Source organism: Rhodnius prolixus, unplaced genomic scaffold, assembly GCF_049639745.1.
Source record: "Rhodnius prolixus isolate KJV_2025 unplaced genomic scaffold, Rpr scaffold_37, whole genome shotgun sequence".
Taxonomy (NCBI): domain Eukaryota; kingdom Metazoa; phylum Arthropoda; class Insecta; order Hemiptera; family Reduviidae; genus Rhodnius; species Rhodnius prolixus.
This window is the reverse complement of record NW_027411587.1, coordinates 800,655-823,331: the sequence shown is the minus strand read 5'-3', so window position 1 is coordinate 823,331 and position 22,677 is coordinate 800,655. Positions and strand designations below refer to the sequence as shown.

General features: G+C 33.8%; 1 long non-coding RNA gene across 2 annotated transcripts in view; it reads right to left on the bottom strand.

Annotated features, from left to right (window-relative positions):
- Positions 1-652: 652 nt before the first annotated feature.
- LOC141448468 (uncharacterized) overlaps positions 653-22,677 on the bottom strand; it is a 101,810-nt gene continuing 79,785 nt past the window's right edge. The window contains exons 3-6 of one of the 2 annotated variants that reach the window (XR_012455068.1): positions 6,083-6,246; positions 3,331-3,503; positions 2,239-2,295; positions 653-2,154 (exon numbers count right to left, since the gene is read on the bottom strand). This is a non-coding gene — a long non-coding RNA (uncharacterized lncRNA). Of the gene's footprint in view, positions 2,296-3,330; positions 3,504-6,082; positions 6,247-22,677 lie in introns of both variants that reach the window. The other variant, XR_012455067.1, reaches the window with a different exon arrangement.

Below are 22,677 nucleotides of genomic sequence, written 5' to 3'. Positions count from 1 at the left end.
TTCCAAGATTGTAGCCTATCCTAGAATATATAATCTGATGGAGGAAGGAAGATTTCTAACGTACAGTTATTAGGCTAGACCCCGTCTTAAGTAAGTCTTAAGTAAAGGAAAACGTGCAAGCCTAAATTCCAACATGTCCACAAAATACACTATTAAATTAAATTTTATTCATCTAATCAAAAGTACGTAACTTCTGAAGACGATTATTATGTGCTCTGATTATTCGATTAAATAAGAAATTAACACCGTTATCATTGAATGTAAAAAAATGTCCTCAAATTTAAGATTAACGCATTAAAAGTTAAAACAAATAAAAATAAATAAATAAACCTCTTATATAGGACGCATAATAGAGAGCACACAGTTTTTTAACAATATTTTCAAACAATTTATATTGCTCCAACTAAAAGAACTCTTGCAAATAATGCAGAACTTACATTTCCTAAAAAAATCAGCCTTTTTCGGACTGGGAGAAAAGGTAAAAAATGATAAGAACTAACATCTCGACAGTATTCCAGGAGAATGAACAGTTTCAAAATTAAAAATTCCGTGTGAGTTGTTCGCTTCTAGAAATGAATAGTGACAATAATGAGATTTATTTCAATGGTTGGATTGCAGTCAAGTGGCATTTCTGGTTAGTGCAAGAGGACTGTTTGAGAATTTTTTTAGCAGGTTTGCTTGAACTATAAAGGAGTAATTCATTACGAAATCGTTCCCAATGAAGGTAACACAAATTTTGGCTTTGACTGCTAAGAACTAGATAAATGATAAAGAGGTATTTTTGTTTCCGGGGTACTGATATAAATATATGTACGCAACATCTACACCTGGAAATATTGATCTTCTGCGGTCAGCATGACAGATTCTGCGAAATTAACCGAAGCTAAAAGATTTCGAACTCCACACCTGAGAGCTAGGACCACCATTCACTCTCAGTTAGCTGATTTCTTAGTAGTAAGTATCATCTTTAAAGCACGTCTCTGTGGCCAGGGAAATAAGCAAGAACTATAAAATTCGTTAGATAGTGAAGAGTTGCAGTTCATTAGGAGATGTATTGGTGTCTCCTTCATCTCTCTACAGAACCTACAGGTGTCGTAACACAAACACTGGGCACCCAACTGAATGCGCAGGAATTCAAGTGACGATACCAACTAAAATTTTTCGAGTTGATGACGGGTGATTAGTATCTCCTGATTCATAACTTTTAATTCTAATGAAAACTCAAAATTAAAGTACGAGTATCTCTCGAATAAAATACCTAATCTTTTGAGAGGTGAGAGGAAGTTTAAAGAAATGAAGGCTGGATGCAAATTTGTAAAAAGGATTACTGTTTAAAACTTTATAAATAAAATTCTTGTTTAACAATTGTAAAAAAAAAATCTTTGAGCTTCAGAAACTAAAATTTATAAACACAAATAATAACATAGTTTTGAATCTAAATTGATATTTAACACACACTTCACACTGTGATCCAGTCAGTTAGACTATCGTCTTAGCGTACAGAATACACTGACTAAATAAAAATGTTTTATAAAGAGGAGCCAGGCAGACAATCAGTTAGTTTGAGTTGGTGAGAATAAAGTTAGTAACAAGGATGCACTAAGACCGTCTAAGGACGGCACAAGTATATGACAACAGTCCATGGAGTGAGGCAAAGTAACAACACTATGTTGGCTGAGTAGACGATCCAGTCTGAAGTGTGTTGACAATGTAAAGTTGGACATCGCTTCTCTGCCCCCTGCATCTTCAGCTCCTGAATAGCTACTGTATGTCTGTTTATTTAGAGAGGTACAGTGCAAACAAGGAAGGTCGCTAGTACTACCGCAATGTCATTAATTCTACAGCCATGGCCACCAATATTATGAGAACCGGTTGCTCTTTCTACGTAACTATCTTCCAACTATTCATCTTTCATAATCAAGCATATGAAAGCAAAAAGAAAAAAAAATGCTAGGAATAGTCACACTACTATCTGTTACTGATCAATGCAATTTTTTTTAACATAAAATTTGTTCTAAAAATAAGCTTCAATATTTACGCTTGCGCTTTATAATTAAACAGCACTTTTGAAGAAAGCTGATATCACTGTCAGCCACCAGACTCTCTCTGAAATCAATGTTACCTAAAAGAAAAAGTTCCAAACCCTGACGGAGCCTAAAAGAAATAAATATGAAATTTCAGCGATTTTTCGTTTCTGGACTATGTTAAAGAAAGGTTGACATATTTGTAAAAACTAACTTTTTTGGGTTCAGCTAGCTTCAAATGGTTTTTCTGAAGACATATGAAAATTAACATCTGCAAAGTAAAAGATATAATATTTTAGTTATTCCACATTCTAAATTACTAATAATCTAAAAATTAATCACATTAACAAATAAAAATGAAATTCTTATTCTTTTGAATAGGAACTAAATGAATGCATAGCCTATTGTTAAAGGTAGTTATAAATTTATCTTACAAAAACAAAATTAGTAGAGAATTCCAAATTTATTGTCAGATAATAATTAGAAGATTAGAAGAGTCTTGCTAGTGTAGCTGTAAATAGATTAGTTAAGCCAGGCTAATTCGATTGGTTTTATTGTTAAATTTGAGAATAAATGAATTATAGCACAGTAAAAAAAAAAAAAAAAAAAAAAAATCCGCGTTTAGAAAGGGTTAGAAAACCGCATCAAAGATATATTAACTGTATTTTCACAGTTCCTCCAAAATGAGAGGTTTGAGATATTAGGTGATATTTTTATCTTTCATCAACTGGAAAAAAATGCATGATTTTAGACTTCTTTTGGTAATGAACATTAAAAAAAAGAGGAAGAAATAATTAAATTATTATAGTTCTGGAGGCAGTTTTTCCCCAGGTTATCCACAGTCTTTTCAGGTTGTTTATTTTATTTAAAATTGTAAAGAGTTTTGTGAATTTTTGACCTGCAAAGCCTATTATGTGAATGAAGACTACATACACAAAAAAAAAGAATGCTGTTCACTTTTAGACTTTTAGAATTTAGAATTCTCTAAAACAAACATTTTAGATTCTGAAACAATCACTTTTACATAGATTTTCTCGATCTAGGAAATACGGAAATATTCTGAATGTGATCAGTACCAACATTTAATGTATTGTAGAAAGAGTGAAATTTAACAACATTATCAGTAGCAAAATTTACATCAGTCACGTTCAAATAAATTTATTATATGAAATATAATATAATCTGATCATCAGTGACACATATTGTCAATATATTATCAGTGTGAGACCACAAGCAATGGAAACAGATAGTTGTCATTCTTGAATTAAATGTGTAGCGGAACGAGGCTACTGATAAAATTGATTACCTCTAGCTGTCTGCCACAATCTCTATCGTTTACATTTATCTCTTTGCAATAGGATCAATCCACAAAGTTCCAATCTTTTCTGCACAGAATGATTCCCATCTTGAGAATTCAGCTTCGCTTATCTTGTAACAGCTATGTGGCCAATTTTTCTACCTTTGTACCAGAATAGGTACCTAAAAATAAATGAAATAAAATAAATTGAATTTTATAACTATCAGCGCTTCTTTTTATTATTATTTTGAAAATTATTTTCTAGTGACGGTTCCCATGCTCTGAAACTTCTGAAACTTCAAATAACATTTAGGGAATCTTGGAACATTAACAAGTCCACTCATAATTTCCATCTAACCAGTAAAATGAAACAGAATTGTTTTTACAATCAAACCTGACACATTTGACTTGTAAGAGGTGAGTTTTTAAAAAGATGGAAAGAAGATTTTATGATTATGGATTTGATACCGTCAATGCAGATCTGTTCATTCAATAAAATAGTTATCTGTTTAAAACTGTTTTAAAGACTATTGAATTTTGTTTGCCATTGAGAGTAAGTTAGTGGTGTAGGAGGAGTTCATAGGAAGAACAACATGAAAGAACAAGAAGAGGCAGTCAGCCTGATGAGCAAATAAACAGATGTACGATACTAGAGGTGTGGATGAAGGGAGCCAGGAACGGAAATGGTAATACTCTTCATTTAGAGAGAGAGGGAGGGAGAGGACTTCCGAGTATCACGGCCCGTTAGAACTGCTGTGAACAGTCATGCTGCTTCTCTTTGGCGCTCGCATAGGCTCCCGGGGGAAATGTAGTAATGACTCAACAAGAAGGACAAGCAGGGCTTGGTGTTCTGGTTCGGCCCATTGGGCATCAATGTCACCATGACAACTTACTTCTACACCATTTGTGTAATACCGGTGGCCTATCTTTTTTTTTTTAGTCGTCTCTAATTAATGAGAACAGTTTTACTGCTTGAAGTACTTGGACAAAAAACTTCATTTCATCTAATAGTTCTCAGAAAATAAATGCTACCGTTTTCATAGTAAGTTATATTGTAAGGCCATTTCCTTTTTAAACTCACTTTACTTCTAATAAAAGAAGGCTTGGGACAAATTTTTAAAATTGAGTTGTCAAGGTAAGCTTTGAGATCCCCCATCAAAAAAAGGTTTCAACGCGTGATCTATATGAGAATAAAAAGTTGCAGACAGCTTACAGCGTTTTGTACTGTTCATTATCCTTCTAGAGTGCCAGATATGACTTAAGAAAGGATATTAAGAATATTCTTGGAATTCCAAACTTTAAGAAATTACTAAGGTTAACCTTAAATGCAACTTTGCTATATAATTTTTTAAGTTTAGCAAATTTTTTACAAAAAGCTATGATGCTATAAGCTTGATAAAAGTTTCACCACCAATTGCAATTTTGCTTCAATATTAGATTGAACGCTGTGTAAAAACTCAATTCGTATTTTAGGTTCCAACTACCACATATTTTTTGGTACTCCGAATTGCTTTACTCCGAAGTGATGAGTGATTTAGGATTCTAATATTATATTAAGTAATGAGTATGTGGCTAGAATTTTGACGATGGGGAACGTCTTATTTCGCAAGTTTATTAGAACTATTGAAAAGTGAATGTGTCCATGAGAAACGGTTAATAAATCATGTTTTGTGGCAATATATTTCCTGGGAGAAGAGACAAGATGGATCTAGTACTCCTTCCACTTCCTTCCGGCCTGCCACCTTGCTACCAGCGTGATGGAAATGAAAAAGAAGTGCCTTGATATTGGTGGGGATGTCTTGGAAGAAGGAATATTGGTGTAGTGAGCAACACAGTATACATGCAAGAAGGCCTACCGAGGGAGACTGCCAGTTCTAGCATTATACCTAAGCCTGATGTTACACAAAAGGAAGATTTGTAGAGGTAGGAACTGGTATAGTCCGCGTAGTGTGAGAAAGATGGATAGGAAGAAGCTAGCGTGCGCGAATGGGTGCAAGGAGGATGCGGCGAATAGCAGGCGAGAGAGGATCTGCCGCCACAAGACTTTGTCAACTAGATATATGGTGCTATCTCATTGGCTAGACCAACTTACCTATATATACATACTTATTGTTGCCAATGGATCCCGGCATTTGTCACACTACCCGTTCCTTGTGCTATTCCCTTCAAGGTAGAACGTACACACACATTCCTAGCCTCCAATGCCCAACCCCAAACTCACAAATTAAAATTGAAGCAGCAAACGTTTAGTGGCACACATCTTTAACGTAAGTCCCTTTCATTTGAGTGCTTTCATGAGAGGAACGGTAAGAATCGAAGTTTAAGAACAAGATTTTTACGCTCTTTTGATAAAAAATAAAAATTTGGTATGATGGTCTCATGATTCACAAGATTCAAAGATCAAAATTTCGCATTTTTGAAACAATTCTTCCAAATATTATTATACATTTAGTAAAGCCATACATCACTCTGCACTAAAACGAAACGGTTAATGGATGCCTACCTCTCATTCAACCCATGAACTCCTTAGGTAGAGAGGAAAACGCTGCCAATTAGTACTGCAACGCATGATTAGCTGAAGATAACTGCTGCTTCAGCGTATTGACATTTCTTCCTATTTTAAAGAAGGCTAAGTGAATGTGTCGCTGAATTTAATTGGCTCTCTTCAATGGCTGAGCGGAAATTCAATATTCCACTTTCTCCTACAATTCTAGACAATGAGTGATTTTTGTATTAAATAAACCTTATTAAGAAAACTTACCTCGGGTTTCTATCAATATTACTTCTGTGCCACACATCTTCTTAAACAGTTTCAAGTAAAACATTTACTATTTCACGATGTAAATGAGCTGAGAAAGTTTCAAGCATTTACTCGTAGGTGTATCTCTTCCGGGTTGTTCTATTTTTCGCCCCCTGTTTGTGTACCTATTTAACAACATTAGGGTAAGTAAGTTTCATATTTATATTACTACACATTTGGTAATTTGGTGATTTCATACAATCTTTAAAATTTGCTCTAGAAGTAATTATTACTCTAAGACTAGTTTTAATCAGTTATTGAAAATAAAATTTATTGCTCAGATAAAACTTCTAAAGTTTATTTTAATGGAATAATTTTCTATCGCAGAAAAATTAAGTTTGCTATTATAAAACAGTTTGGGTACAAATTCCATGAAAATAGGACATCATCTATGCAAGAAAATTAGGTTGTAATTTTTGCTCTTCTAAAAGCAATAAATTTTCCAATTTGCAAATAGTGTATTGCATGTTTTCTCATATATATAAATAAAGGAATCAAAATTACCTAACCTCAGTTACCAATGTTATTAACATTTATGCAAAACAACTCGTTTGGAAATATTTGCAATATGAAATATATTGTATCGGTTATTTGAAGGAGTCTTATTAAAACTGTCCGGTAGGACAGTTGTATAAGGGTTGATCGTCAAAAAGTGCACGAAAAAGCGTAACGTTGAAAAACACCCAACTTTGACAATTTTTTTCTCTTTTTCTACAAAAGATAAAATTCCCAAATTTTCTTTAAATTAAAGGGCAAACCCTCCTTTATATCTGTAATTTTTTTGCAACAACCCAGATCTAATAGGTTTCGAGAAAAAAGTTGCCGAAAATGAGCAAAAACGGCTTTTTCAAAAAATGTTCTTGTTCTTGTTCTTCTTCTTGTTGTTGTTGTTGTTGTTGTTGTTGTTGTTGTTGTTGTTCTTGTTACCTTTTTTGTAAACAACGTACAGCCTAAACGCGCGAACCGATTTTCATGAATGAGGTGTCATTCGATTCGGAATTTTATGTAGATGTGCCTTTTGGGGGTCTCGACCCTGTACATCGAATGGGAGAGGAGTTAGCCCCCTTTATGTAAGGCCCCCTCCAAAATTATTATTACTAATTACTCTGTAAATCTTGGCCCGATTTTGATAAAATTTGGTAGGATGATAGGGTTAGGGCTCCCCTACGTAACATTAAAGCGGCGATCAGCTCTTACACTTGTTAAGGGGAAGTATAGCAATCGTTTCAAATTATCGACACGTGAACCGATTTTCATGAATGAAGTGTCATTCGAATCGAAATTTTGTACAGATTTGCACTTTAAAAGTCTCGACGCCTTGCCTCATAAGGAGGGGAGTTTGCCCAACCCAAAAAAGGCCCTTTCTAAAACTATTATTACCAATATTTCTATAACGCTTTGTCCGATTTTGATAAACTTCAGCTCGTATAAGTGGTTAAAGCTCCTCTACATTGCTGATGCTCTTGCACCTACTAAGAGGAAGTACTGCAATCGTTTAAATTATCAATGAGTGAACCGATTTAAATCAATGAATTGTCGTTCGATTAAAAAATCTTTGCCTCTTTGCCTAGAAGTACTGCAATCGCAGTTTATTTTTCTTACTCCTCTTAAAAGGAAGTAATGAAATCGCAGTTGAATTTTGCTATTTACGCACAAATACCTTCCTATGTTATTCAAAACGCTTTTTCAAAAAAGTTGTTACTGAGGATGGTTTGGGGGACCTTAACGATAATCATTCTTTAAAAAGATCTCTCTAGTGGTAGTTACGGTTCCGACTTACCATCTTATCAGGTTATAATGATAGAATAGCTTATTCCAAATTTAAAAAAATCTGTAAAGCAGATATGTAACTTTGTAAAATAGACAAAAAGGAAAATCTATCCAAAAGGTACAAAAATCTCTTTAACAAAAACTTACAGTTTAAAATGTTAAGTATAAGGGTTGATTAAACGCCAAAAGGTACACAAATCAGCAAGCACCCAACATTTCATTAATTCTTCATTAATATTTAAGTAATTTTACTGCATTAATATTCATTAATATTTTTTAGAATTTATTAGATGTCACAGACCCTTATGCTGGCCACTTCATTTATAATATTTTTTTGTTATAATTATGATAAATCACACATATGTACATGCATGTTAAAGTAGAAAAAGACAAAGTTAGAATAGGCTACTGTCTTGAATTCGTCTTACCGAAATATTCGTGAGCACAAATAACACACAGTTAATAACAAGTAGATTATTCAACAACAATTATTAATTTCTCAATTGTAATTTAATTTAGTTCCCCTAATTTTACTTATAGTAAAATGCTGGAATAATTAGCTGTCCTAAAAATATACATATCTTATTTACTTTATATTACATATTACATTTTTTTTTATAAAAAAAAGTTTTGAATTTTTTAGCCTCATAATTTTTTTTTATTTTTTATAACGTTTTTCTTTTTAACCTGTATTTAATAGTTTGATTATTATAAATAACTAGATATTACAGTCAATCTACAGTGCTACTTGAACAAATATTTTGTAGACGAAAATGGCCAGCATAAGGGTCTGTGACATCTAATAAATTCTAAAAAATATTAATGAATATTAATGCAGTAAAATTACTTAAATATTAATGAAGAATTAATGAAATGTTGGGTGCTTGCTGATTTGTGTACCTTTTGGCGTTTAATCAACCCTTATACTTAACATTTTAAACTGTAAGTTTTTGTTAAATTAAAAGATTAATTGCTGGAAAATGAAATTTATTTCATAACACTAATCCTGTCACTAGAAATATAATAATCTATGAATACTTTCCGTTATAAACTATTTACAATACTAGTTTGGTCTTACGCCAGATTCGAACGTTACTTTACATTTTCTCATTTAATCATGTCTTGATACAAGTTCGAAATTGCAAATATTAGTTAGCTTAGTTAAAGTATCACGCGTTACGTGAGTCATAAATTCAGTACAATTAGATGAAATTATTAGTTTCATTATAAATCTCACGCTGAATGCTATTCTGAATAAATTCTATTATTAAACGTCTACCGGTGGCACCTACTGCTATACTTAAGCAGTGTAAGTATAGTTAGACCATGAAACCTTGCTAACAAGTGGGTACTTAAATAAAAGAAGTACAGCATCATGTGAGATAAATCCTGAAGAGTTTAATTCTGCTGAAAAAGTGAAGCGGAAAGGAAGATGACGGAACTAACGCAGAAGGTCAATCAGACCATCTTTCTTTTACTAAACAGAGAGAACGGAGACCTCCTCTCATCACTGTAGTACGATCACGACAGGAAGAACCCTCTCCTCTGCACTATCCTGTGCTACCATTTCGTAGCAAGACAAAGTCCACTACTTAAAAGTATAGAATAGTCACAGTACTGTTAAGTTTACACACTATTTCAAAAAACTTTTCATGCCGAAAATCATCAAAGTTGCAGCAAATATAAAATTGGGCTTATAAATTAAGCTTATAAGGAATCTGAGTGAACGGTTCAACTTGAGAAGGAAGGAAAGAGTTTGTTTAAGTACGAGGAAGGAATAGAGTCTGTGGGAGTTGCATAAATCTTCATCAATTGTATATATCTTTATTACCAACTACTTTTTTAAGCCGACGGGATAGAAGACTAATCTTACATTTAAAAAATTAAACAAATATCGTAATTGTCATTAGCAAAAGGCCTGAAAATGGCCAAGTCCCTAGGGCAGGAAGGTTAGCAAAAATAAAAAAAAACAAACTGAAATTGGCCATATTCTTTCTTCCTTCATACCACTTCATTTCAACCCTCAATTTCTTCTTTCTTACTACGTATACTTACTTTTTATGTAGTAATAATAAAAAATGTAAATTGTTATTTTAACTAAGTTGTAGTAAAAGGCAGTTATATATGTGAAGAGGGTCCATAACAAGATTTATCCTGATTAAAATGATAGTAACTCATGCAATGGAAATACATAATCTAGATATTCAGGAATAATCCATTCATTATTCAGTAGTTTGTAATGAGAGTGTTAATCTAATAAAATTGGGTGAGTACAATTATTAGGTAGTTCATGAAACTTAAACTAAATCTATCTATATTTGTGTGTGTTCTCTGGCATGTGTAATCCACAAGCTATGTGCATGTTTAGTTTATACTCTCTTCCACTCTCACCTCGTCAACACACACACTATTGTATGCGTCAGCGAATGTATAATAGGTAGGTTAGAGAGAGAAAGCATGAGTCTCTCATTCTCTCTGTCAGGACGATTCATTAATTACTAAGGGAGTTATCATTAATTAGTCTCAGTTGTGAGCCAAAGGGAGAAACTTTCTAATCCGCCTTTAATGTGAACTAGAGAGAAAAACAGAGAATTAGCTTTTATCAGTGTCCACATATGGATCTGAGGTAAGATAGATGAGATAGATCTAGGCCACAATACCCATTGATAATTATTATTATACCATAAAAATGGTATAGAATTTTCAAAACTAGAATATAGAGCTGAAATCTGTCTTGACGCTTCGTACTTGTTTTTAGCAAGTATGAGTTTGCATACATGTACGTAGACTGTTGACGATAGCTTGTAAAAGGACCTATATAAGCTGGCGACAAAGGATAAAAGCCATTTACAAGAACAAATATTAACCAATCGGCGCTATATCGGAAGGTGTATGAGCGTCCCCAAGAGAGAAAAACCACTAAATTTTTCAAGTACCTGATTTTTGTACTGATTCAATTTCGATGAAATTATTATGCTCTTGCAGTCTATACGTACTCTAGCTGGTGACTATTTAACCACGAAGATGGAATTAGAGAACACAATAGGTTAATATTATTTCACCTGGTTAGATTTCTTCATGGGCATTTGATTTCACAAAATAAAATAAGCATTTTTGATAGCGAGATTGTACCTTCTCCTGGAGGTCCACGGTCAGATAGCCACATTCAAGAATCTGAGATGATTCCTCACAAGATTTCTAGCTGAATCATTATTTCTCAGATTTACGAACATTTCTATAAACAATCCTAACAAATGTCAATCAAATCATAGCACACCTACTTCTGCTAAACTACACCTAAGATAATCGGGATTCATAATTCATTTTTCATAATAATCTACCTAATTTTCGTTTTCCCTGAGGTAAACTTAAATAAACCAGTTTATACAATAAAACATAAACGCGGGATTTCATGTAAAAGTGACATTAAATAATCTAATACTATACCAAACAACTGCCAAAGAAAAAGTAGTAAAAAAATTTACATATATATCCCAAAAATATACGTTGTCTCCTAATTCTCAGGAACGTCGCTGTTTTTGCATTTGGTAGTTAATATTAAGGCCAATGTTAGATTGTACAAGTGGGGTCGATCTATTTTGAAAAATAAGAAGCAAAAACGTTTTGAAAACTTGGAAGTTCTCCGCTATTTCTCAGGAACGTCGCTGCTTTTGCATTTTGTAGTTAATATTAAGGCCAATGTTAGATTGTACAAGTGGGGTCGATCTATTTTGAAAAATAAGAAGCAAAAACGTTTTGAAAACTTGGAAGTTTTCCGCTATTTCTCAGGAACGTCGCTGCTTTTGCATTTTGTAGTTAATATTAAGGCCAATGTTAGATTGTACAAGCGGGGCCGATCTATTTTGAAAAATAAGAAGCAAAAACGAGTGTGAAAACTTGGAAGTTGTCCCCTATTTCACATTATTCATTTGATAGTTAATAATAAAACTAATTCTAGATTTTACTTTTTGGTTGGATTTTTTTGGATGAATAAAAAGTAAAAACAATTAGGAATAGAAGTAATGCAACTACTTCATGGCAATGTATAAATTGTAGAGGAAGAGTCTGCGTATATTCAAAATTTATTGTAGGTTAGATCTATTTTGAAAAATAAGAGGAAGGAATATTTGGAAAATGAAGAAATTTGGTCTAATATTACTGGAATGCTGATGTTTCTGTGTTAGTCAGTTAATATTAAGCCTAAGTTAGATCGTAACGTGAATGGCCTATCTAATTTGCAAAATAAGAAGCAAAAACGATTGGAAAAGGTGGAAGTGGTATCCTAAATTCTCTGGGACGCCGCTGTTTTTGAATTTGGTAGTTAATATTAAAGCAAATGTTAGAATGTACATGAACGACCGATCTAATTGAAATCTGTTATGAATGGCATATCTGTTATGAAAATTAGGTGTTAGGACCACTGTAAAAAACGGAAATCTTCTCGCTTTTGGGCTAGAATTGTTTTGTTTCAGTATTTGTTAGTTAATATTAAGGCCAATGCTAGGTTGTACATGTTGGGTCGATCTATTTTGAAAAGTAACAAGTAAAAACGACTGGAAAAAGTAGAAACTGTCGCCTAATTTCACAAGGATGCTGCTGTTACTGTATTTGACAGTTAATATTAAGGCCAATGGCCAATGTTAGATTGTACAAGTGGGGCCGATCTATTTTGAAAAATAAGAAGCAAAAACGATTGGAAAAGTGGTAGTTGTCTCCTATTTCTCAGGAACGTCGCTGTTTTTGCATTTGGTAGTTAATATTAAGGCCAATACTAGATTGTACAAGTGGGGTCGATCTATTTTAAAAAATAAGGAGCAAAAACGATTGGAATAGGTGGTAGTTGTCCCCTATTTCTCAGGAACGTCGCTGTTTTTGCATTTGGTCGTTAATATTAAGGCCAATGTTAGATTGTACAAGTGGGGCCGATCTATTTTGAAAAATAAGAAGCAAAAACGATTGGAATAGGTGGTAGTTGTCCCCTATTTCTCAGGAACGTCGCTGTTTTTGCATTTGGTAGTTAATATTAAGGCCAATGTTTGATTGTATAAGTGGGGTCGATCTATTTTGAAAAATAAGAAGCAAAAACGATTAGAAAACTTGGAAGTTGTTTTCTATTTCTCAGGAACGTCACTGTTTTTACATTTGGTAGTTAATATTAAGGCCAATGTTTGATTGTATAAGTGGGGTCGATCTATTTTGAAAAATAAGAAGCAAAAACGATTGGAAAACTTGGAAGTTGTCTCCTATTTCTCAGGAACGTCGCTGTTTTTGCATTTGGTAGTTAATATTAAGGCCAATGTTTGATTGTATAAGGGGGGTCGATATATTTTGAAAAATAAGAAGCGAAAACGATTGGAAAACTTGGAAGTTGTCTCCTATTTCTCAGGAACGTCGCTGTTTTTACATTTGGTAGTTAATATTAAAGCCAATGTTTGATTGTACAAGTCGGGCAGATCTATTTTGAAAAATAAGAAGCAAAAACGAGTGTGAAAACTTGGAAGATTTTCCCTATTTCTCAGGAACGTCGCTGTTTTTGCATTTGGTCGTTAATATTAAGGCCAATGTTAGATTGTACAAGTGGGGCCGATCTATTTTGAAAAATAAGAAGCAAAAACGATTGGAATAGGTGGTAGTTGTCCCCTATTTCTCAGGAACGTCGCTGTTTTTGCATTTGGTAGTTAATATTAAGGCCAATGTTTGATTGTATAAGTGGGGTCGATGTATTTTGAAAAATAAGAAGCAAAAACGATTAGAAAACTTGGAAGTTGTTTTCTATTTCTCAGGAACGTCACTGTTTTTACATTTGGTAGTTAATATTAAGGCCAATGTTTGATTGTATAAGTGGGGTCGATCTATTTTGAAAAATAAGAAGCAAAAACGATTGGAAAACTTGGAAGTTGTCTCCTATTTCTCAGGAACGTCGCTGTTTTTGCATTTGGTAGTTAATATTAAGGCCAATGTTTGATTGTATAAGGGTGGTCGATATATTTTGAAAAATAAGAAGCGAAAACGATTGGAAAACTTGGAAGTTGTCTCCTATTTCTCAGGAACGTCGCTGTTTTTACATTTGGTAGTTAATATTAAGGCCAATGTTTGATTGTACAAGTCGGGCCGATCTATTTTGAAAAATAAGAAGCAAAAACGAGTGTGAAAACTTGGAAGATTTTCCCTATTTCTCAGGAACGTCGCTGCTTTTGCATTTTGTAGTTAATATTAAGGCCAATCTTAGATTGTACAAGTGGGGTCGATCTATTTTGAAAAATAAGAAGCAAAAACGATTGGAAAACTTGGAAGTTGTCTCCTATTTCTCAGGAACGTCACTGTTTTTACATTTGGTAGTTAATATTGAGACCAATGTTTGATTGTATAAGTGGGGTCGATCTACTTTGAAAAATAAGAAGCTTAAACGATTGGAAAACTTGGAAGTTGTCTCCTATATCTCAGGAACGTCGCTGTTTTTGCATTTGGTAGTTAATATTAAGGCCAATGTTTGATTGTATAAGTGGGGTCGATCTATTTTGAAAAATAAGAAGCGAAAACGATTGGAAAACTTGGATGTTGTCTCCTATTTCTCAGGAACGTCGCTGTTTTTACATTTGGTGTTTAATATTAAGGCCAATGCTAGGTTGTACATGTTGGGTCGATCTAGTTTGAAATGTAACAAGTAAAAACGACTGGAAAAAGTAGAAGCTGTCCCCTAATTTCACAAGAATGCTGCTTTTACTGCATTTGACAGTTAATATTAAGGCCAGTGCTAGGTTGTACATGTTGGGTCGATCTATTTTGAAAAGTAACAAGTAAAAACGACTGGAAAAAGTAGAAACTGTCGCCTAATTTCACAAGGTTGCTGCTGTTACTGTATTTGACAGTTAATATTAAGGCCAATGTTAGATTGTACAAGTGGGGCCGATCTATTTTGAAAAATAAGAAGGAAAAACGATTGGAATAGGTGGTAGTTGTCCCCTATTTCTCAGGAACGTCGCTGTTTTTGCATTTGGTAGTTAATATTAAGGCCAATGTTAGATTGTACAAGTGGGGCCGATCTATTTTGAAAAATAAGAAGCAAAAACGATTGGAATAGGTGGTAGTTGTCCCCTATTTCTCAGGAACGTCGCTGTTTTTGCATTTGGTAGTTAATATTAAGGCCAATGTTAGATTGTACAAGTGGGGCCGATCTATTTTGAAAAATAAGAAGCAAAAACGATCGGAAAACTTGGAAGTTGTCTCCTATTTCTCAGGAACGTCGCTGTTTTTACATTTGGTAGTTAATAATAAAACTAAATCTATATTTTACTTTTTGGTTGGATTTTTTTGGATGAATAAAAAGTAAAAACAATTAGGAATAGAAGTAATGCAACTACTTCATGGCAATGTATACATTGTAGAGAAAGTGTCTGTGTATATTGAAAATATATTGTAGGTTAAATCTATTTTGAAAAATAAAAGGTAGGAATGTTTGGAAAATGAAGAAATTTGGTCTAATATTACTGGAATGCTGATGTTTCTGTGTTAGTCAGTTAATATTAAGCCTAAGTTAGATCGTAACGTGAATGGCCTATCTAATTTGCAAAATAAGAAGCAAAAACGATTGAAAAGGTGAAAGTGGTCTCCTAATTTCTCTGGGACGCCGCTGTTTTTGCATTTGGTAGTTAATATTAAGGCCAATGTTAGATTGTACAAGTGGGGCCGATCTATTTTGAAAAATAAGAAGCAAAAACGATTGGAATAGGTGGTAGTTGTCCCCTATTTCTCAAGAACGTCGCTGCTTTTGTATTTTGTAGTTAATATTAAGGCCAATCTTAGATTGTACAAGTGGGGTCGATCTAATTTAAAAAATAAGAAGCAAAAACGATTGGAAAACTTGGAAGTTGTCTCCTATTTCTCAGGAACGTCACTGTTTTTACATTTGGTAGTTAATATTGAGACCAATGTTTGATTGTATAAGTGGGGTCGATCTACTTTGAATAATAAGAAGCTTAAACGATTGGAAAACTTGGAAGTTGTCTCCTATTTCTCAGGAACGTCGCTGTTTTTGCATTTGGTAGTTAATATTAAGGCCAATGTTTGATTGTATAAGGGTGGTCGATATATTTTGAAAAATAAGAAGCGAAAACGATTGGAAAACTTGGAAGTTGTCTCCTATTTCTCAGGAACGTCGCTGTTTTTACATTTGGTAGTTAATATTAAGGCCAATGTTTGATTGTACAAGTCGGGCCGATCTATTTTGAAAATTAAGAAGCAAAAACGAGTGTGAAAACTTGGAAGATTTTCCCTATTTCTCAGGAACGTCGCTGCTTTTGCATTTTGTAGTTAATATTAAGGCCAATCTTAGATTGTACAAGTGGGGTCGATCTATTTTGAAAAATAAGAAGCAAAAACGACTGGAAAAAGTAGAAACTGTCGCCTAATTTCACAAGGTTGCTGCTGTTACTGTATTTGACAGTTAATATTAAGGCCAATGTTAGATTGTACAAGTGGGGCCGAACTATTTTGAAAAATAAGAAGGAAAAACGATTGGAATAGGTGGTAGTTGTCCCCTATTTCTCAGGAACGTCGCTGTTTTTACATTTGGTAGTTAATATTGAGACCAATGTTTGATTGTATAAGAGGGGTCGATCTATTTTGAAAAATAAGAAGCAAAAACGATTGGAAAACTTGGAAGTTGTCTCCTATTTCTCAGGAACGTCGCTGTTTTTACATTTGGTAGTTAATAATAAAACTAAATCTATATTTTACTTTTTGGTTGGATTTTTTTGGATGAATAAAAAGTAAAAACAATTAGGAATAGAAGTAATGCAACTACTTCATGGCAATGTATACATTGTAGAGAAAGTGTCTGTGTATATTGAAAATATATTGTAGGTTAAATCTATTTTGAAAAATAAAAGGTAGGAATGTTTGGAAAATGAAGAAATTTGGTCTAATATTACTGGAATGCTGATGTTTCTGTGTTAGTCAGTTAATATTAAGCCTAAGTTAGATCGTAACGTGAATGGCCTATCTAATTTGCAAAATAAGAAGCAAAAACGATTGAAAAGGTGAAAGTGGTCTCCTAATTTCTCTGGGACGCCGCTGTTTTTGCATTTGGTAGTTAATATTAAGGCCAATGTTAGATTGTACAAGTGGGGCCGATCTATTTTGAAAAATAAGAAGCAAAAACGATTGGATTAGGTGGTAGTTGTCCCCTATTTCTCAAGAACGTCGCTGCTTTTGTATTTTGTAGTTAATATTAAGGCCAATCTTAGATTGTACAAGTGGGGTCGATCTATTTTAAAAAATTAGAAGCAAAAACGATTGGAAAACTTGGAAGTTGTCTCCTATTTCTCAGGAACGTCACTGTTTTTACATTTGGTAGTTAATATTGAGACCAATGTTTGATTGTATAAGTGGGGTCGATCTACTTTGAATAATAAGAAGCTTAAACGATTGGAAAACTTGGAAGTTGTCTCCTATATCTCAGGAACGTCGCTGTTTTTGCATTTGGTAGTTAATATTAAGGCCAATGTTTGATTGTATAAGTGGGGTCGATCTATTTTGAAAAATAAGAAGCGAAAACGATTGGAAAACTTGGATGTTGTCTCCTATTTCTCAGGAACGTCGCTGTTTTTACATTTGGTATTTAATATTAAGGCCAATGCTAGGTTGTACATGTTGGGTCGATCTAGTTTGAAATGTAACAAGTAAAAACGACTGGAAAAAGTAGAAGCTGTCCCCTAATTTCACAAGAATGCTGCTTTTACTGCATTTGACAGTTAATATTAAGGCCAGTGCTAGGTTGTACATGTTGGGTCGATCTATTTTGAAAAGTAACAAGTAAAAACGACTGGAAAAAGTAGAAACTGTCGCCTAATTTCACAAGGTTGCTGCTGTTACTGTATTTGACAGTTAATATTAAGGCCAATGTTAGATTGTACAAGTGGGGCCGATCTATTTTGAAAAATAAGAAGGAAAAACGATTGGAATAGGTGGTAGTTGTCCCCTATTTCTCAGGAACGTCGCTGTTTTTGCATTTGGTAGTTAATATTAAGGCCAATGTTAGATTGTACAAGTGGGGCCGATCTATTTTGAAAAATAAGAAGCAAAAACGATTGGAATAGGTGGTAGTTGTCCCCTATTTCTCAGGAACGTCGCTGTTTTTGCATTTGGTAGTTAATATTAAGGCCAATGTTAGATTGTACAAGTGTGGCCGATCTATTTTGAAAAATAAGAAGCAAAAACGATCGGAAAACTTGGAAGTTGTCTCCTATTTCTCAGGAACGTCGCTGTTTTTACATTTGGTAGTTAATAATAAAACTAAATTTATATTTTACTTTTTGGTTGGATTTTTTTGGATGAATAAAAAGTAAAAACAATTAGGAATAGAAGTAATGCAACTACTTCATGGCAATGTATACATTGTAGAGAAAGTGTCTGTGTATATTGAAAATATATTGTAGGTTAAATCTATTTTGAAAAATAAAAGGTAGGAATGTTTGGAAAATGAAGAAATTTGGTCTAATATTACTGGAATGCTGATGTTTCTGTGTTAGTCAGTTAATATTAAGCCTAAGTTAGATCGTAACGAGAATGGCCTATCTAATTTGCAAAATAAGAAGCAAAAACGATTGAAAAGGTGGAAGTGGTCTCCTAATTTCTCTGGGACGCCGCTGTTTTTGCATTTGGTAGTTAATATTAAGGCCAATGTTAGATTGTACAAGTGGGGCCGATCTATTTTGAAAAATAAGAAGCAAAAACGATTGGAAAACTTGGAAGTTGTCTCCTATTTCTCAGGAAGGTCGCTGTTTTTGCATTTGGTAGTTAATATTATGGCCAATGCTAGATTGTACAAGTGGGGTCGATCTATTTTGAAAAATAAGAAGCAAAAACGATTGGAATAGGTGGTAGTTGTCCCCTATTTCTCAGGAACGTCGCTGCTTTTGCATTTTGTATTTAATTTAAGGCCAATGCTAGATTGTACAAGTGGGGTCGATCTATTTTGAAAAATAAGAAGCAAAAACGATTGGAATAGGTGGTAGTTGTCCCCTATTTCTCAGGAACGTCGCTGTTTTTGCATTTGGTAGTTAATATTAAGGCCAATGTTAGATTGTACAAGTGGGGCCGATCTATTTTGAAAAATAAGAAGCAAAAACGATTGGAATAGGTGGTAGTTGTCCCCTATTTCTCAGGAACGTCGCTGTTTTTGCATTTGGTCGTTAATATTAAGGCCAATGTTAGATTGTACAAGTGGGGCCGATCTATTTTGAAAAATAAGAAGCAAAAACGATTGGAATAGGTGGTAGTTGTCCCCTATTTCTCAGGAACGTCGCTGTTTTTGCATTTGGTAGTTAATATTAAGGCCAATGTTAGATTGTACAAGTGGGGCCGATCTATTTTGAAAAATAAGAAGCAAAAACGATTGGAAAACTTGGAAGTTGTCTCCTATTTCTCAGGAACGTCGCTGTTTTTACATTTGGTAGTTAATAATAAAACTAATTCTATATTTTACTTTTTGGTTGGATTTTTTTGGATGAATAAAAAGTAAAAACAATTAGGAATAGAAGTAATGTTGCAACTACTTCATGGCAATGTATAAATTGTAGAGGAAGAGTCTGCCTATATTGAAAATTTATTGTAGGTTAGATCTATTTTGAAAAATAAGAGGAAGGAATATTTGGAAAATGAAGAAATTTGGTCTAATATTACTGGAATGCTGATGTTTCTGTGTTAGTCAGTTAATATTAAGCCTAAGTTAGATCGTAACGTGAATGGCCCATCTAATTTGCAAAATAAGAAGCAAAAACGATTGGAAAAGGTGGAAGTGGTATCCTAATTTCTCTGGGACGCCGCTGTTTTTGAATTTGGTAGTTAATATTAAAGCAAATGTTAGAATGTACATGAACGACCGATCTAATTGAAATCTGTTATGAATGGCATATCTGTTATGAAAATTAGGTGTTAGGACCACTGTAAAAAACGGAAATCTTCTCGCTTTTGGGCTAGAATTGTTTTGTTTCAGTATTTGTCAGTTAATATTAAGGCCAATGCTAGGTTGTACTTGTTGGGTCGATCTATTTTGAAAAGTAACAAGTAAAAACGACTGGAAAAAGTAGAAACTGTCGCCTAATTTCACAAGGATGCTGCTGTTACTGTATTTGACAGTTAATATTAAGGCCAATGTTAGATTGTACAAGGGGGCCGATCTATTTTGAAAAATAAGAAGCAAAAACGATTGGAATAGGTGGTAGTTGTCCCCTATTTCTCAGGAACGTCGCTGTTTTTGCATTTGGTAGTTAATATTAAGGCCAATGCTAGATTGTACAAGTGGGTTCGATCTATTTAGCAAAATAAGAAGCAAAAACGATTGGAAAACTTGGAAGTTGTCTCCTATTTCTCAGGAACGTCGCTGCTTTTGCATTTTGTATTTAATTTAAGGCCAATGCTAGATTGTACAAGTGGGGTCGATCTATTTTGAAAAATAAGAAGCAAAAACAAGTGTGAAAACTTGGTAGTTGTCCCCTATTTCTCAGGAACGTCGCTGCTTTTGCATTTTGTATTTAATTTAAGGCCAATGCTAGATTGTACAAGTGGGGCCGATCTATTTTGAAAAATAAGAAGCAAAAACAAGTGTGAAAACTTGGAAGTTGTCCCCTATTTCTCAAGAACGTCGCTGCTTTTGCATTTTGTAGTTAATATTAAGGCCAATGCTAGATTGTACAAGTGGGGTCGATCTATTTTGAAGAATAAGAAGCAAAAACGATTGGAAAAGGTGGTAGTTGTCCTCTATTTCTCAGGAACGTCGCAGTATTTGCATTTGGTAGTTAATATTAAGGCCAATGCTAGATTGTACAAGTGGGGCCGATCTATTTTGAAAAATAAGAAGCAAAAACGATTGGAATAGGTGGTAGTTGTCCCCTATTTCTCAGGAACGTCGCTGTTTTTGCATTTGGTAGTTAATATTAAGGCCAATGTTAGATTGTACAAGTGGGGCCGATCTATTTTGAAAAATAAGAAGCAAAAACTATTGGAAAACTTGGAAGTTGTCTCCTATTTCTCAGGAACGTCGCTGTTTTTACATTTGGTAGTTAATAATAAAACTAAATTTATATTTTACTTTTTGGTTTGATTTTTTTGGATGAATAAAAAGTAAAAACAATTAGGAATAGAAGTAATGCAACTACTTCATGGCAATGTATACATTGTAGAGAAAGTGTCTGTGTATATTGAAAATATATTGTAGGTTAAATCTATTTTGAAAAATAAAAGGTAGGAATGTTTGGAAAATGAAGAAATTTGGTCTAATATTACTGGAATGCTGATGTTTCTGTGTTAGTCAGTTAATATTAAGCCTAAGTTAGATCGTAACGTGAATGGCCTATCTAATTTGCAAAATAAGAAGCAAAAACGATTGAAAAGGTGGAAGTGGTCTCCTAATTTCTCTGGGACGCCGCTGTTTTTGCATTTGGTAGTTAATATTAAGGCCAATGTTAGATTGTACAAGTGGGGCCGATCTATTTTGAAAAATAAGAAGCAAAAACGATTGGAATAGGTGGTAGTTGTCCCCTATTTCTCAAGAACGTCGCTGCTTTTGTATTTTGTAGTTAATATTAAGGCCAATCTTAGATTGTACAAGTGGGGTCGATCTATTTTAAAAAATAAGAAGCAAAAACGATTGGAAAACTTGGAAGTTGTCTCCTATTTCTCAGGAACGTCACTGTTTTTACATTTGGTAGTTAATATTGAAACCAATGTTTGATTGTATAAGTGGGGTCGATCTATTTTGAAAAATAAGAAGCAAAAACGATTGGAATAGGTGGTAGTTGTCCCCTATTTCTCAGGAACGTAGCTGTTTTTGCATTTGGTAGTTAATATTAAGGCCAATGTTAGATTGTACAAGTGGGGCTGATCTATTTTGAAAAATAAGAAGCACAAACGATTGGAATAGGTGGTAGTTGTCCCCTATTTCTCAGGAACGTCGCTGTTTTTGCATTTGGTCGTTAATATTAAGGCCAATGTTAGATTGTACAAGTGGGGCCGATCTATTTTGAAAAATAAGAAGCAAAAACGATTGGAATAGGTGGTAGTTATCCCCTATTTCTCAGGAACGTCGCTGTTTTTGCATTTGGTAGTTAATATTAAGGCCAATGTTAGATTGTACAAGTGGGGCCGATCTATTTTGAAAAATAAGAAGCAAAAACGATTGGAAAACTTGGAAGTTGTCTCCTATTTCTCAGGAACGTCGCTGTTTTTACATTTGGTAGTTAATAATAAAACTAATTCTATATTTTACTTTTTGGTTGGATTTTTTTGGATGAATAAAAAGTAAAAACAATTAGGAATAGAAGTAATGTTGCAACTACTTCATGGCAATGTATAAATTGTAGAGGAAGAGTCTGCCTATATTGAAAATTTATTGTAGGTTAGATCTATTTTGAAAAATAAGAGGAAGGAATATTTGGAAAATGAAGAAATTTGGTCTAATATTACTGGAATGCTGATGTTTCTGTGTTAGTCAGTTAATATTAAGCCTAAGTTAGATCGTAACGTGAATGGCCCATCTAATTTGCAAAATAAGAAGCAAAAACGATTGGAAAAGGTGGAAGTGGTATCCTAATTTCTCTGGGACGCCGCTGTTTTTGAATTTGGTAGTTAATATTAAAGCAAATGTTAGAATGTACATGAACGACCGATCTAATTGAAATCTGTTATGAATGGCATATCTGTTATGAAAATTAGGTGTTAGGACCACTGTAAAAAACGGAAATCTTCTCGCTTTTGGGCTAGAATTGTTTTGTTTCAGTATTTGTCAG